Source organism: Primulina tabacum, chromosome 12, assembly GCF_025594145.1.
Source record: "Primulina tabacum isolate GXHZ01 chromosome 12, ASM2559414v2, whole genome shotgun sequence".
NCBI lineage: Eukaryota > Viridiplantae > Streptophyta > Magnoliopsida > Lamiales > Gesneriaceae > Primulina > Primulina tabacum.
This window is the reverse complement of record NC_134561.1, coordinates 26,664,118-26,676,485: the sequence shown is the minus strand read 5'-3', so window position 1 is coordinate 26,676,485 and position 12,368 is coordinate 26,664,118.

Sequence of the window (12,368 nt, the reverse complement as noted above, 5' to 3'; positions counted from 1 at the left end):
CGTATCTCTTGTACTGATGTCGGTCTACGCCAATTGATCACGGCCTCAACTTTGTTGGAATCAACAGAAATACCATCTCCAGATATAATATGCCCCAGAAATACAACTTGCTTCAGCCAAAATTCACATTTCGATAGCTTGGCATACAATTTCTAAGCCCTCAGAGTATTCAATACAATTCTCAAATGTTTGGCATGATCATTTAAATTCTTTTAATAAATCAAGATGTCATCTATAAAAATAATCACAATCATCAAGATACTTCTGAAATACACGGTCCATCAAAGCCATAAATACTGCTGGAACATTTGTTAAACCAAACGGCATGACTATAAACTCATAATGGCCAGACCTTGTTCTGAAAGCTGTATTCGATATATCAGAATCTCTGACTCTCAGCTGATGATATACAGATCTCAGATAGATATTGGAATAAACAGAATAACCCTGCAGCTGATCAAATAAATCATCGATACGAGGCAAAGGGTATTTGTTCTTTACCGTAGCCTTATTCAGTTGTCGATAATCAAAGCAGAGTCTCATTGAACCATCTTTCTTTCTGACAAACACTACTGGAGCACCCCAAGGAGAAACACTCGGTCTGATGTAACCCTTGACCAGTAAATCTTCTAACTGCTCTTTCAATTCTTTCAATTCAATCGGTGCCATTCTGTATGGAGTTTTAGAAATAGGAACTGTTCCTGGTACCAATTCAATGCTGAAGTCTATCTCTCTAACTGGAGGCAAACCCGGAATCTCATATGGGAAGACATCAGCAAACTCACATACCACTGGCAAATCTGCCAATGATTGGCTCGATTTCAGTACATCTACTGAGTACACAACGAATCCCTCTGCTCCTTTATGTAATAATCGAGTCATAGATAGTGCAGATATCAAAGGAATTCTAGCTATAGAAACCTTATCGTAAAATTTCCATTCATCAGGCATTTCAGGTCTGAATTTCACAATCTTCTGGAAACAATCTACGGTAGCTCTGTACTTGGTTAGCATATCGATACCAATAATGCAGTCAAAATCAGACAACCCAAGTATAATACAATCTAACTCAATATCATGCCCGTCAAACTGTAGCATACAATGTCTAACAGAATTCACTGATATCAGATTTCTTCCCAAAGGTGAAGAGACAGATACTGCAGTAGGTAATGACTCAACGGGCAAATCATGCATCAAAGCAAATCGCTCAGATATAAAAGTATGGGATGCACCCGTATCAATTAATAAATAAGCAGGATAACCACAAAGAGAACAGTTACATGCAACAACATCATCTGGTGCTTCTTGGGCCTGTTCCTTAGTCAATGCAAATACCCTGGCCTGCTGTCTAGGAGGATGGCTAACAGTTTGGCTTCTTCCTGGCCTCGGCTGTTACTGGGCAGGTGCTGGCTGGAAAGAGTGAACAGCAGATGATCGTCTATCAGTTTTAGCCAATAATCCAGATGATTCGGCTCCCTGGGATCTTTGGGAACCTCGCTGTGGACAGACTCTAGCAAAGTGTCCCTGCTGTCTACAGATGTTGCAACTACCAGACACTCCTTGACATTGCTCTGTGGGACGTCTTCCGCCACATGTTCTGCAATAAGCCCTTATATAACTCTGGCTCTGTCGTGAACCACTGGAGTTAGAAGAACTGCTACCAGACTTCTTAAACTGTTTCCCTCTGGCTTTCAAATAATCTTTCTTTCCACCGCTGCTAATGCTGCTATCAAATTTGGGAGGGGGTTGCTGAAACTGAGTAGAAGGTGGTTGCTGTCTCGGTGCTGGAGCAACATATGAAGCTCCCTTCTGCCTAATCAGGCCTGCTTCTGCTCCTTTTACTCTGTTCAAAGCATCAGCAAAATTATTCGATCTCCCAGTATTTTCCAGTGTGAAAATCTCAGGATTCAGTCCATTGATAAACTGATCAACAACAGCTTCATCATTCTCAGCAACATGTGGAGCAAATCGTAACAAGGTAGAGAACTTGGCCACATATTCCTCAATATTCAGTTGACCTTGTCTCAAATTGGCAAACTCTGCACCCTTGTCTTTTCTGTACGATACTGGGAAAAATCTTTGATAAAATTCAGTCTTAAGATTTTCCAAGTAATATCTGTACCTCGATGCTACAACGCTCTCTTGGTCGTGAGCCACTAATTCTTCGCAACATCATGCAACTGGTTCCCAATCAATCTGACCCTGCGCTCGTCTGTATAATCAAGGGAATTAAACAACATCTCAATGTCATCAAGCCAACTTTCACAATCAACTGATGTTTCAGTTCCTTTCAGAGTCGGTGGTTTAAACAACTGAAATCTCTTCAGCAGTGTTTCCATAGGAGTTGCTGTGACATCCATCCGATTAGTCGAGGTACTACCCTATTCTGGGACTCTTCGAGGAGGCATATTTGATTATCAAAAGGTTTAGTAATCAATTATGACAAATCTGTCTCAGTCCTCCTCTGATCATCTTACCTCTGATCAAGAATCGGTTCTGATTCATTTCTCAAAATACATATGTATCCAATCAAATCAGATAATCAGGTAAACATGTATTTAAGCAGAAAAACATGCGCTGATGCTAGCATGCAAAAGCAAGGAAGGAAACTCAATCAACTCCGCTAACTCGCTTCTATCTCAGTCTAAAGAACCTATTGCTCTGATACCACCGACTGTGGGGATCCGAACCTAATTCATCTTCGGGATTAATTGGATCAATTAATTAATCTGGGTCTAAATTTTATTTTTAACATACATAAGTGCGCAACATATGATAATCAATCTTCTATAAACATCAAAAGTAAAGTACAAGTCTGGTACAAATACATTTATCTCAAACTAGGGTTCAACAACTATACATCAAGTGTTGAAAGCCAATTCTACTACTAAGTCTGGATCTCCACGCTAATTTTGATCTCTCATCCTCTTCTTGACCCTGATCCTGTCCCACCTGTTGTCATGCACACAAACAAACACAACAACAACCGGATAACTCCGGTGAGAAATATAATTCCCAGTATAAACGACGTATACATGCAATCATATAAACATATACAAAAGCATATAACAGTTATCAATAACATGTATCATAATCTGAAAAACATGAATCGATATAAACTGTTAGTCAAACTCTTTGACTCTAAATCTCTGACTCGACTTTTCTCTAGTCTAGGAATCCCGGTTTCCGGATGTTGGCTCTTTATATCAAATCTCTGCAATAGAAGTCGATCTACTCCTAAGCACATCGATATAAACCAAACATCCAGTGCCTTGGCACCTCTGCCAAAGACTTGACCCCCCTGCCAATGAATAGGCACATCTGCCCATGACTCTTTCTCGATATCTATCTTCTATTCTCTGCTTTTCTATAAGCAAAAGAATAAGCATAAACATTCAAAGAATACAAAGGTATTACAACAATAACACTTAAGTATGTGGTTTTGGAAAAACTCAAGTCGAATCTAACTCGAGTAGTATCTTCCCGGTTTAACATTGATTTATACCTTTTTTTTGTCGATCTGACGAAGTCGAAGTCTTGAATTCAAAGCTGTCAAAACTCAATCTGGCAATGACATTATTGAGGAGTACAATATCAATATACAACCCAATCAATACTGGATATAATCAAAACTCAATCTAACTTTGTTTTGACGATTTAACAGCACAATTTTGATATACCCAGCAATACAATATCAACAAATACAAATCATAACTCATAATCAATCAAAAACACAATCTGATACCAAATCTGTATAATCTCAATCAAATCAAATCTGAAAAATCATAACAATTTCATACGGTATCTGTTCTTTGATCCGGTTTCGATTATACGATTACAACAATCTCAGGAACTTCGAATATCAATCATATCTGATTTCTCCCATATCATGTTTTTTGAATCATAACAAAACATAAGAAAACTTATGTAAGGCCCGAGAATTTGATTACCGTAATCTGAGATTAATCTGAAATGATTTGACAATAATTAATACGATTATTGATTTTTAATCGAGATAATTACGAAAGGGCTAACCAAGACACGAAATGAGATAGCGTGTGAAAATGGATGTGCGAGGACAGTAGCATCGGCGCACATGCGCGACCGGATGCGCGCACATGCGCCAAACAGGTAGAAGACCTCGCGCATATGCGCGGAAGATGTCGCGCATATGCGCGAAGCCTATGCGAGTGACTCCAGAGAGTCTCGCGCATATGCGCGGAGATGAGTCGCGCATATGCGCGAGGAGATGTGCAGGATATATGCGGAGACAGTAGGTCTCGCGCATATGCGCGATGTCAGTGCGCGCATATGCTCGAGTAGTCTGGGAGCCGGACAGTGCTTCCGGCGCATATGCGCGGATTTTGGGCGCGCATATGCGCGTGGCATGCAAAACGTAAGATTGCCACTTGGCTTATTGCATGAACATGTATATATATATATATACACATACAAAAGTTAATCTTCAGAAGAATCGAGAAAGGGCCGAAGAAAGGGAAAATAAATCCTTACGCCTTTTGTAAGAAATCCGTCTATCTGATTTTGAATCCGACTTCAGTACCGAGTTCCAAGCGACGCAGGCTGTAACTGGACGTAAGTTTTGTTACGTTTAGACATGTTCTGAAATTATGATATTGTCAGAATTGAATATGAATCAGATATAGTGTTTCTGCTACAGTAGACAGTGTATAATTGAAGTCAGATTAAAGAATAGACTGTTTATACAATTATTATGATTTTCGAAAGATATTGATTGAGATTTGATATCAGAGTTATGTAATTACTGATAATAAGTGTACCGATATTAAGATTACGAATTGTATTGATACTGATTGTAAATTCTGGTATTATATCTGTGATGTTGAGATAGACGGGGTTATCGTGACTGTATTGTTATGCCGTCGAAACATCAGTAGATTGATATTGATCAGATTCAGTATTGATTGAGATTGATCAGATTGAGTAATGATTTCGATTGTATCATGATATCATTGATATGAATTAGATTGTACCTTGTTCAGATATGGATCAGATTATATACCGATTTGAGTATTGATTAGAACAGGTCTTGAATTGAGTTATATACTGATATAGTATTTATATGATTGTCATTATCAGAGTGGATATGGACAGAGTTGACTTCAATACTTCGTCTTCGTCGGACCGAGAAGATAAAGGTATAAATAAATGTTGATTCGGGATTGCACAACTCGAGTTAGGTTTGACTTGAGTTTCCCAAAATCACATACTTTACTTTATTGCATTGATATTTGCAGATTATAAGATTGATATGTTCAGTCTATTGAATTATAGCAGAGCCAGAGTTTGAGTCTAAGGCATATCAGCCTAGCTAGGGCAGAACCGCCGAGTCTTTGTCAGAACCGCGTAGACTCTAGACTTACGGTGTATCGATGAGCTTGGATGTAGATCGACGTCTATTGTAGAGATTCGATACAGCATACCAAAGTCTAAATTAGATCGGGATCCCTAGATTAGAATAAGAGATGAGTCGAGTCTTAGATATCGAGACTAGAAATTGATTTACAGATCCGTATTGATTTATGTTTCGTAGATTACGATTCATATTTTATTTACAGATTGGTATTGATACATGTTATTGACTATGCTACATGTGATAAGATATAATTCATGCTTTTACGTTAATTCAGTTAACTGCATGTATACATTATTTATACTGGGATTTATTCTCACCGGAGTATCCGGCTGTTGTCTTGTTTGTATGTGTGCATGACAACAGGTGGGGCAGGATCAGGGTCAAGAGGATGATGAGAGATTGAGATTAGAGGGGTGATTCCGGACTTGGATGTAGACTTGGTTTAATACTTGAAATTTAGTAGTTAAACCTTAGACTAGTTTGAATAATTGTTGTACATTATTGTACTTTTATACTGAGATGTATATTAGTTAATTCCATTACGTTCTGCACTTACATTTTAAAAAGGAAAAATTTTTAGACCCTGTTTATCTTAATTGATAATTAAATCCCAAAGATGATTAAGAAGATGATTAGCGTCCGGGTCCCCACAACAGGTGGTATCAGATCGATAGATCCTTTAGACTGAGATAGAAGAGAATGAGCGGGGTAGATTGAGTTTTCTTTCCTTGCATGTGATTGCTAGCATGAGAATTATTTTAATGTTGAACGACATTGCGTATGCTAGCATGAGATTATGTTTTACTGCTTTAAAATACATGGTTACCTGATTATCTGATTTGAGTTGGTATTATGTATTATTGAGTATGAATCAGATCTGATTCATGATCAGCAGTAAGATGATCAAAGAAAGATTTGGAACAGATTTGTAGTATTTGGGTACTAATGTTTTGATAAGCAGATATACCTCCACGGAGAATTCCAGAAAGGGGTAGTACTTCGACTGAACAGATAGATGTATCAGAAACTCGGACGGAAATACAGTTGAAAGAATTTCAGGTATTTCAGCCGCCGATCCTGAGTGGTACCGAGACGTCTAAAGAGTGTGAGAACTGGTTTGATGACATAGAAATACTGTTTGATTTACTTGATTATTTAGATGAGCAGAGAATTAAACTGATATTCCACCAGTTACGAGAGACTGCCAGGAGTTGGTGGATTACAAGTAAAAGAATGCTAGAACAGAGAGGTAAAGTGATTTCGTGGGAAATATTCAGAACTGAATTTTATCGAAGATTTTTCTCAGTTTCGTATCGGGAGGACAAGAAAGCAGAATTTGAGAATTTGAGACATGGCCAACTAAATATTGAAGAATATGTTGCGAAATTCTCTACTCTACTGCGTTTTGCTCCTAATATGATTGGGAATGATGAAGCTGTAGCGTATCAGTTCATCAGAGGATTGAACTCGGCGATAGTTGCATTGATGAATATGCAGCGACCTTATCATTTTGCTGATGCCTTGAGTAAAGCGAAGAGAGCGGAGGCGAGTCTGATTAGACAACTAAAAAGGGTGTGTGCGATGCAACCCCAGACACAGCAATCCCCTCTCCGATTTGATCACGGCAGCACGAGTGGAAAGCAAGATTTGTTGAAAGCTCGAAAGAAGTCATTTAAGAAGTTAGGGAGCGGATTGAGCGGTTCAACTAGCTCCAGTGGTTCCAGCCCAAGTTATACTGGAGTGTATTGCAGGATTTGCGGAGGGAGACATTCCACAGAGCAATGCCAGGGAGTGACTGGTAGTTGTCGTATCTGCCGACAGCCGGGACACTTTGCTAGAGTTTGTCCCCAGAGAGATTCCCTAAGATTTCAGGGATCAGGACCATCTGGGGGTAGTGACCGAGGGACAGACCCAAGAGACACTTGATGATATAGTGACAGGTATTGTTACTTTATGATTACATTGCATATGTATTGATATATACTAATGCATTTCCTATGATTATCTTTGACTGAGTTGCATTGATATATATATGGTATCTGTTGGGGCTGTATTGCTGTAGTATTAATTTTGTACCTTCTGGGAAAGGAAAAAATTGATATCAGAGATTTCTGCAATATATTGTATACTACAGTCAGATGAGAATGAGACCGAGTTAGATTATGGTGTACTTGTGTTTTCTGATTTGACTGCATTATTGATATTAATATGATGAACAAGTACAGAACTAGTATAGATTCCTTTCAGGAGAGTATAAGATTCAGACCAGATATGGCTAATGAGTAAAGATTTCACGGTAAGGATTCTAGATTCAGAATTCCTTTGATATCTGTGTTGACTATGACTCGATCAATACAGAAAGGGACAGATGGTATCCTTATGTATTCAGTAGATGTACTGAAGTCGAGTCTAGCATTGGCAAATTTGCCAATGATGTATGAGTTGGCTGATGTTTGCCCAGATAAGATTTCAGATTTGCTTTTTATCAGAAAGATAGATTTCAGAATTGAATTGAGACCAGGTACTGTTTATTGTTTTAGAATTCAGTACAGAATGATATTAATCGTCCAGAATGACACTGAATGAATTGAAAGAATTGAAAGATCAGTAGAAGAGTACCGACCAAGAGTTACATATGATTTAGTGTTTCTCTTTGGCATGTTTCAGTATGTTCAGAGATATTCTGATGATTTCATGCTCGTTGTATCTATGATGTTTTGATATATTTGCAGTATCTGATTGATTGAATCGAATATCTAAAGATTGTATTGAATACTCTGAGAACTATGATTATTGTATACAGAAATTTTCAGATATGAATCCTGTTTGAAACAGATTGTATTCAGAGTATATGATATCTGAAGTTAGTATACCGATTGATTTTGACACAGTTAAGATCATGATCAGTAGATAAGAATAATACCGATATCAGAAAGAGCAGAAATGTCAGAATTGTCAGGAATTTATTTTTGGTCTGAATTGACAGATTATCGTATACGATTGTTGTTTTGTGTCTGCCTGAGTATTGTTATAATTCTACAGCCGTATTTGATACAGAGCATTGTGAACCGTTGAGATTATATACAGTTCAATTCGAATCAGAGTTGAATTCGAGAATTTCAGTGAGTCAGAAATGTGATCAGAAGGTTCAGAATTAGATTTCGATAATCAGAGCAGAGCATCGATGAGAGTGACAGATATGTGATTTTACTGTGTGAGAATGATTATCTTGTAATGGCAAATGTTTCAGAATTGTACAACAGAATTTGATATCGATAGTCAGAACCGAATACCAGGTAGGTATTTTTCTTTCATTTATATTATTAACTGATTGTGTATACCCAATAGTTCGAGTCTGAAATGACAGATGGTGTCAGAAACACACAGTAGTAGATTCAGTTTTCAGTTGGTGACTGTGAATGTATGATATTCGAACAGATAGTTTTGATATAGACAGATTAAATCAGTTATGATAGAATTATACTGAAATGTTGGCAGAATTTGTACTGAAATGTCTGAATTGCCCATAAATGAAGACAGAAAGATAGAAATCAAAAGATTTATTACAGAATTTGTATATTTCTGACTAGACATGGGAAGTATACTTCGATGAATTTCGTAGCGAGATCACTGCAATACTTTCCAGATTGTGATGTAATATGATTGTGATTGACAGATTGTTCAATCTATATCTATTAGTTTGTACCAGATAACGTATAAACATGACCAAATGACACAGATCGACGTCAGAAAAGTGGTCAGAATAGCTAGAATGCCGAAGTAGAGTACATCAGATTGTGATTTTGCTTGATTTTGTGCTTTTGGCAGAATGTATAGCATAATTTTATCTATAATTTATAGACTGACGGATAGTTGGAGTGAACTATCTAAATACTGGAGGATATCCAGGAACTGTAGTGCTAGATTTTAGCACTAGTGATCTGATGTCTTGTCATTTTATGAATTACTATATAATGATAGCTATCAAACGAGTATTGAGATAGCCACAGATAAGACAGTGTACAGTGAGTACTGCAGATTTCCGCTGAATGGGAATGATATTACGGTGATATCTGAGATTGACTTTGATAAAAGCAGAAATAAGATCTTACAAAGACAATGAAGCTGATTCAGAAAAGGATGAACACCAACTTCGAATGAACCGACTTAATATGCCGACGTCGGATGGTGACGATTTGTATTTGAAGCCGAAGATTGAGTAAATCCTTGACTGGGATAAACAGATTTGATAACAGCTGATAATATAGATTTGGTATGAGCTGTTGATTGGTATATACGGATGTTGTATAGCCAATAATTGCAAGTAATTTTATCAGAATGATTTGATAGAATGAATTTTCTGAGTAACCTCTATTATACATTCCTTCCTTATCTGAATTGCTTGCTTGTGATTTCGAGGACGAAATCATATCTTAGAGGGGGAGAAATGTAAGGCCCGAGAATTTGATTACCGTAATCTGAGATTAATCTGAAATGATTTGACAATAATTAATACGATTATTGATTTTTAATCGAGATAATTACGAAAGGGCTAACCGAGACACGAAATGAGATAGTGTGTGAAAATGGATGTGCGAGGACAGTAGCATCGGCGCACATGTGCGACCGGATGCGCGCACATGCGCCAAACAGGCAGAAGACCTCGCGCATATGCGCGGAAGATGTCGCGCATATGCGCGAAGCCTATGCGAGTGACTCCAGAGAGTCTCGCGCATATGCGCGGAGATGAGTCGCGCATATGCGCGAGGCGATGTGCAGGATATATGCGGAGACAGTAGGTCTCGCGCATATGCGCGATGTCAGTGCGCGCATATGCGCGAGTAGTCTGGGAGCCGGACAGTGCTTCCGGCGCATATGCGCGGATTTTGGGCGCGCATATGCGCGTGGCATGCAAAACGTAAGATTGCCACTTGGCTTATTGCATGAACGTGTATATATATATATATATATATACATACAAACGTTAATCTTCAGAAGAATCGAGAAAGGGCCGAAGAAAGGGAAAGTCTTCAGAAGAATCCGTCTATCTGATTTTGAATCCGACTTCAGTACCGAGTTCCAAGCGACGCAGGCTATAACTTGACGTAAGTTTTGTTACGTTTAGACATGTTCTGAAATTATGATATTGTAAGAATTGAATATGAATCAGATATAGTGTTTCTGCTACAGTAGACTGTGTATAATTGAAGTCAGATTAAAGAATAGACTGTTTATACAATTATTATGATTTTCGAAAGATATTGATTGAGATTTGATATCAGAGTTATGTTATTACTGATATTAAGTGTACCGATATTAAGATTACGAATTGTATTGATACTGATTGTGAATTCTGGTATTATATCTGTGATGTTGAGATAGACGGGGTTATCGTGACTGTATTGTTATGCCGTCGAAACATCAGTAGATTGATATTGATCAGATTTAGTATTGATTGAGATTGATCAGATTCAGTAATGATTTCGATTGTATCGTGATATCATTGATATGAATTAGATTGTACCTTGTTCAGATATGGATGAGATTATATACCGATTTGAGTATTGATTAGAACAGGTCTTGAATTGAGTTATATACTGATATGGTATTTATATGATTGTCATTATCAGATTAGATATGGACAGAGTTGACTTCAATACTTCGTCTTCGTTGGACCGAGAAGATAAAGGTATAAATAAATGTTGATTCGGGATTGCACAACTTGAGTTAGGTTTGACTTGAGTTTCCCAAAATCACATACTTTACTTTATTACATTTATATTTGCAGATTATCAGATTGATATGTTAAGTCTATTGAATTATAGCAGAGCCAGAGTTTGAGTCTAGGGCAGATCAGCCTAGCTAGGGATGAACCGCCGAGTCTTTTTCAGAACCGCGTAGACTCTAGACTTACGGTGTATCGATGAGCTTGGATGTAGATCGACGTCTATTGTAGACATTCGATACAGCATACTAAAATCTAAATTAGATCGGGATCCCTATATTAGAATAAGAGATGAGTCGAGTCTTAGATATCGAGACTAGAACTTGATTTTCAGATCCGTATTGATTTATGTTTCGTAGATTACGATTCATATTTTATTTACAGATTGGTATTGATACATGTTATTGACTATGCTACATGTGATAAGATATAATTCATGCTTTTATTTTAATTCAGTTAACTGCATGTATACATTATTTATACTGGGATTTATTCTCACCGGAGTATCCGGCTGTTGTCTTGTTTGTATGTGTGCATGACAACAGGTGGGGCAGGATCAGGGTCAAGAGGATGATGAGAGATCGAGATTAGAGTGGTGATTCCGGACTTGGATGTAGACTTGGTTTAATACTTGAAATTTAGTAGTTAAACCTTAGACTAGTTTGAATAATTGTTGTACATTATTGTACTTTTATACTGAGATGTATATTAGTTAATTCTATTACGTTCCGCACTTACATTTTAAAAAGAAAAAATTTTTAGACCCTGTTTATCTTAATTAATAATTAAATCCCAAAGATGATTAGCGTCCGGGTCCCCACAACTTATGTCCTTGTGAAGCCTTCGATGAGAGAAGCACGATATCAAACTTGGATTAAAATCAAACGATTGGATCTTGCGCAAGTAAAATTCTTATAAGATGAAAAGCTTGAGAATTTCTCCAGAGGCCCTTACGTATTTCTTGGCTGGAAGACTGAAGAATGAAAATTTCATATTATATTGCATGACAAGTACATGTGGCTTCATCTTTGTACTGCACGTCTCGCGCCTATGCGCGACCATCACCGGCGCATATGCGCGAGACCTACTGGTCTCGGCATTATTCATTTCAACCGGCGCATATGCGCGCCCTGCCCCCGCGCATATACGCGAGACCTACTGTCTCGGCATTTGTAAATATCACATGCTCGTGCATATGCGCGCCGTGTCTCGCGCATATGCGTGACGCTCTCTGCCTTGCTCGCGCAT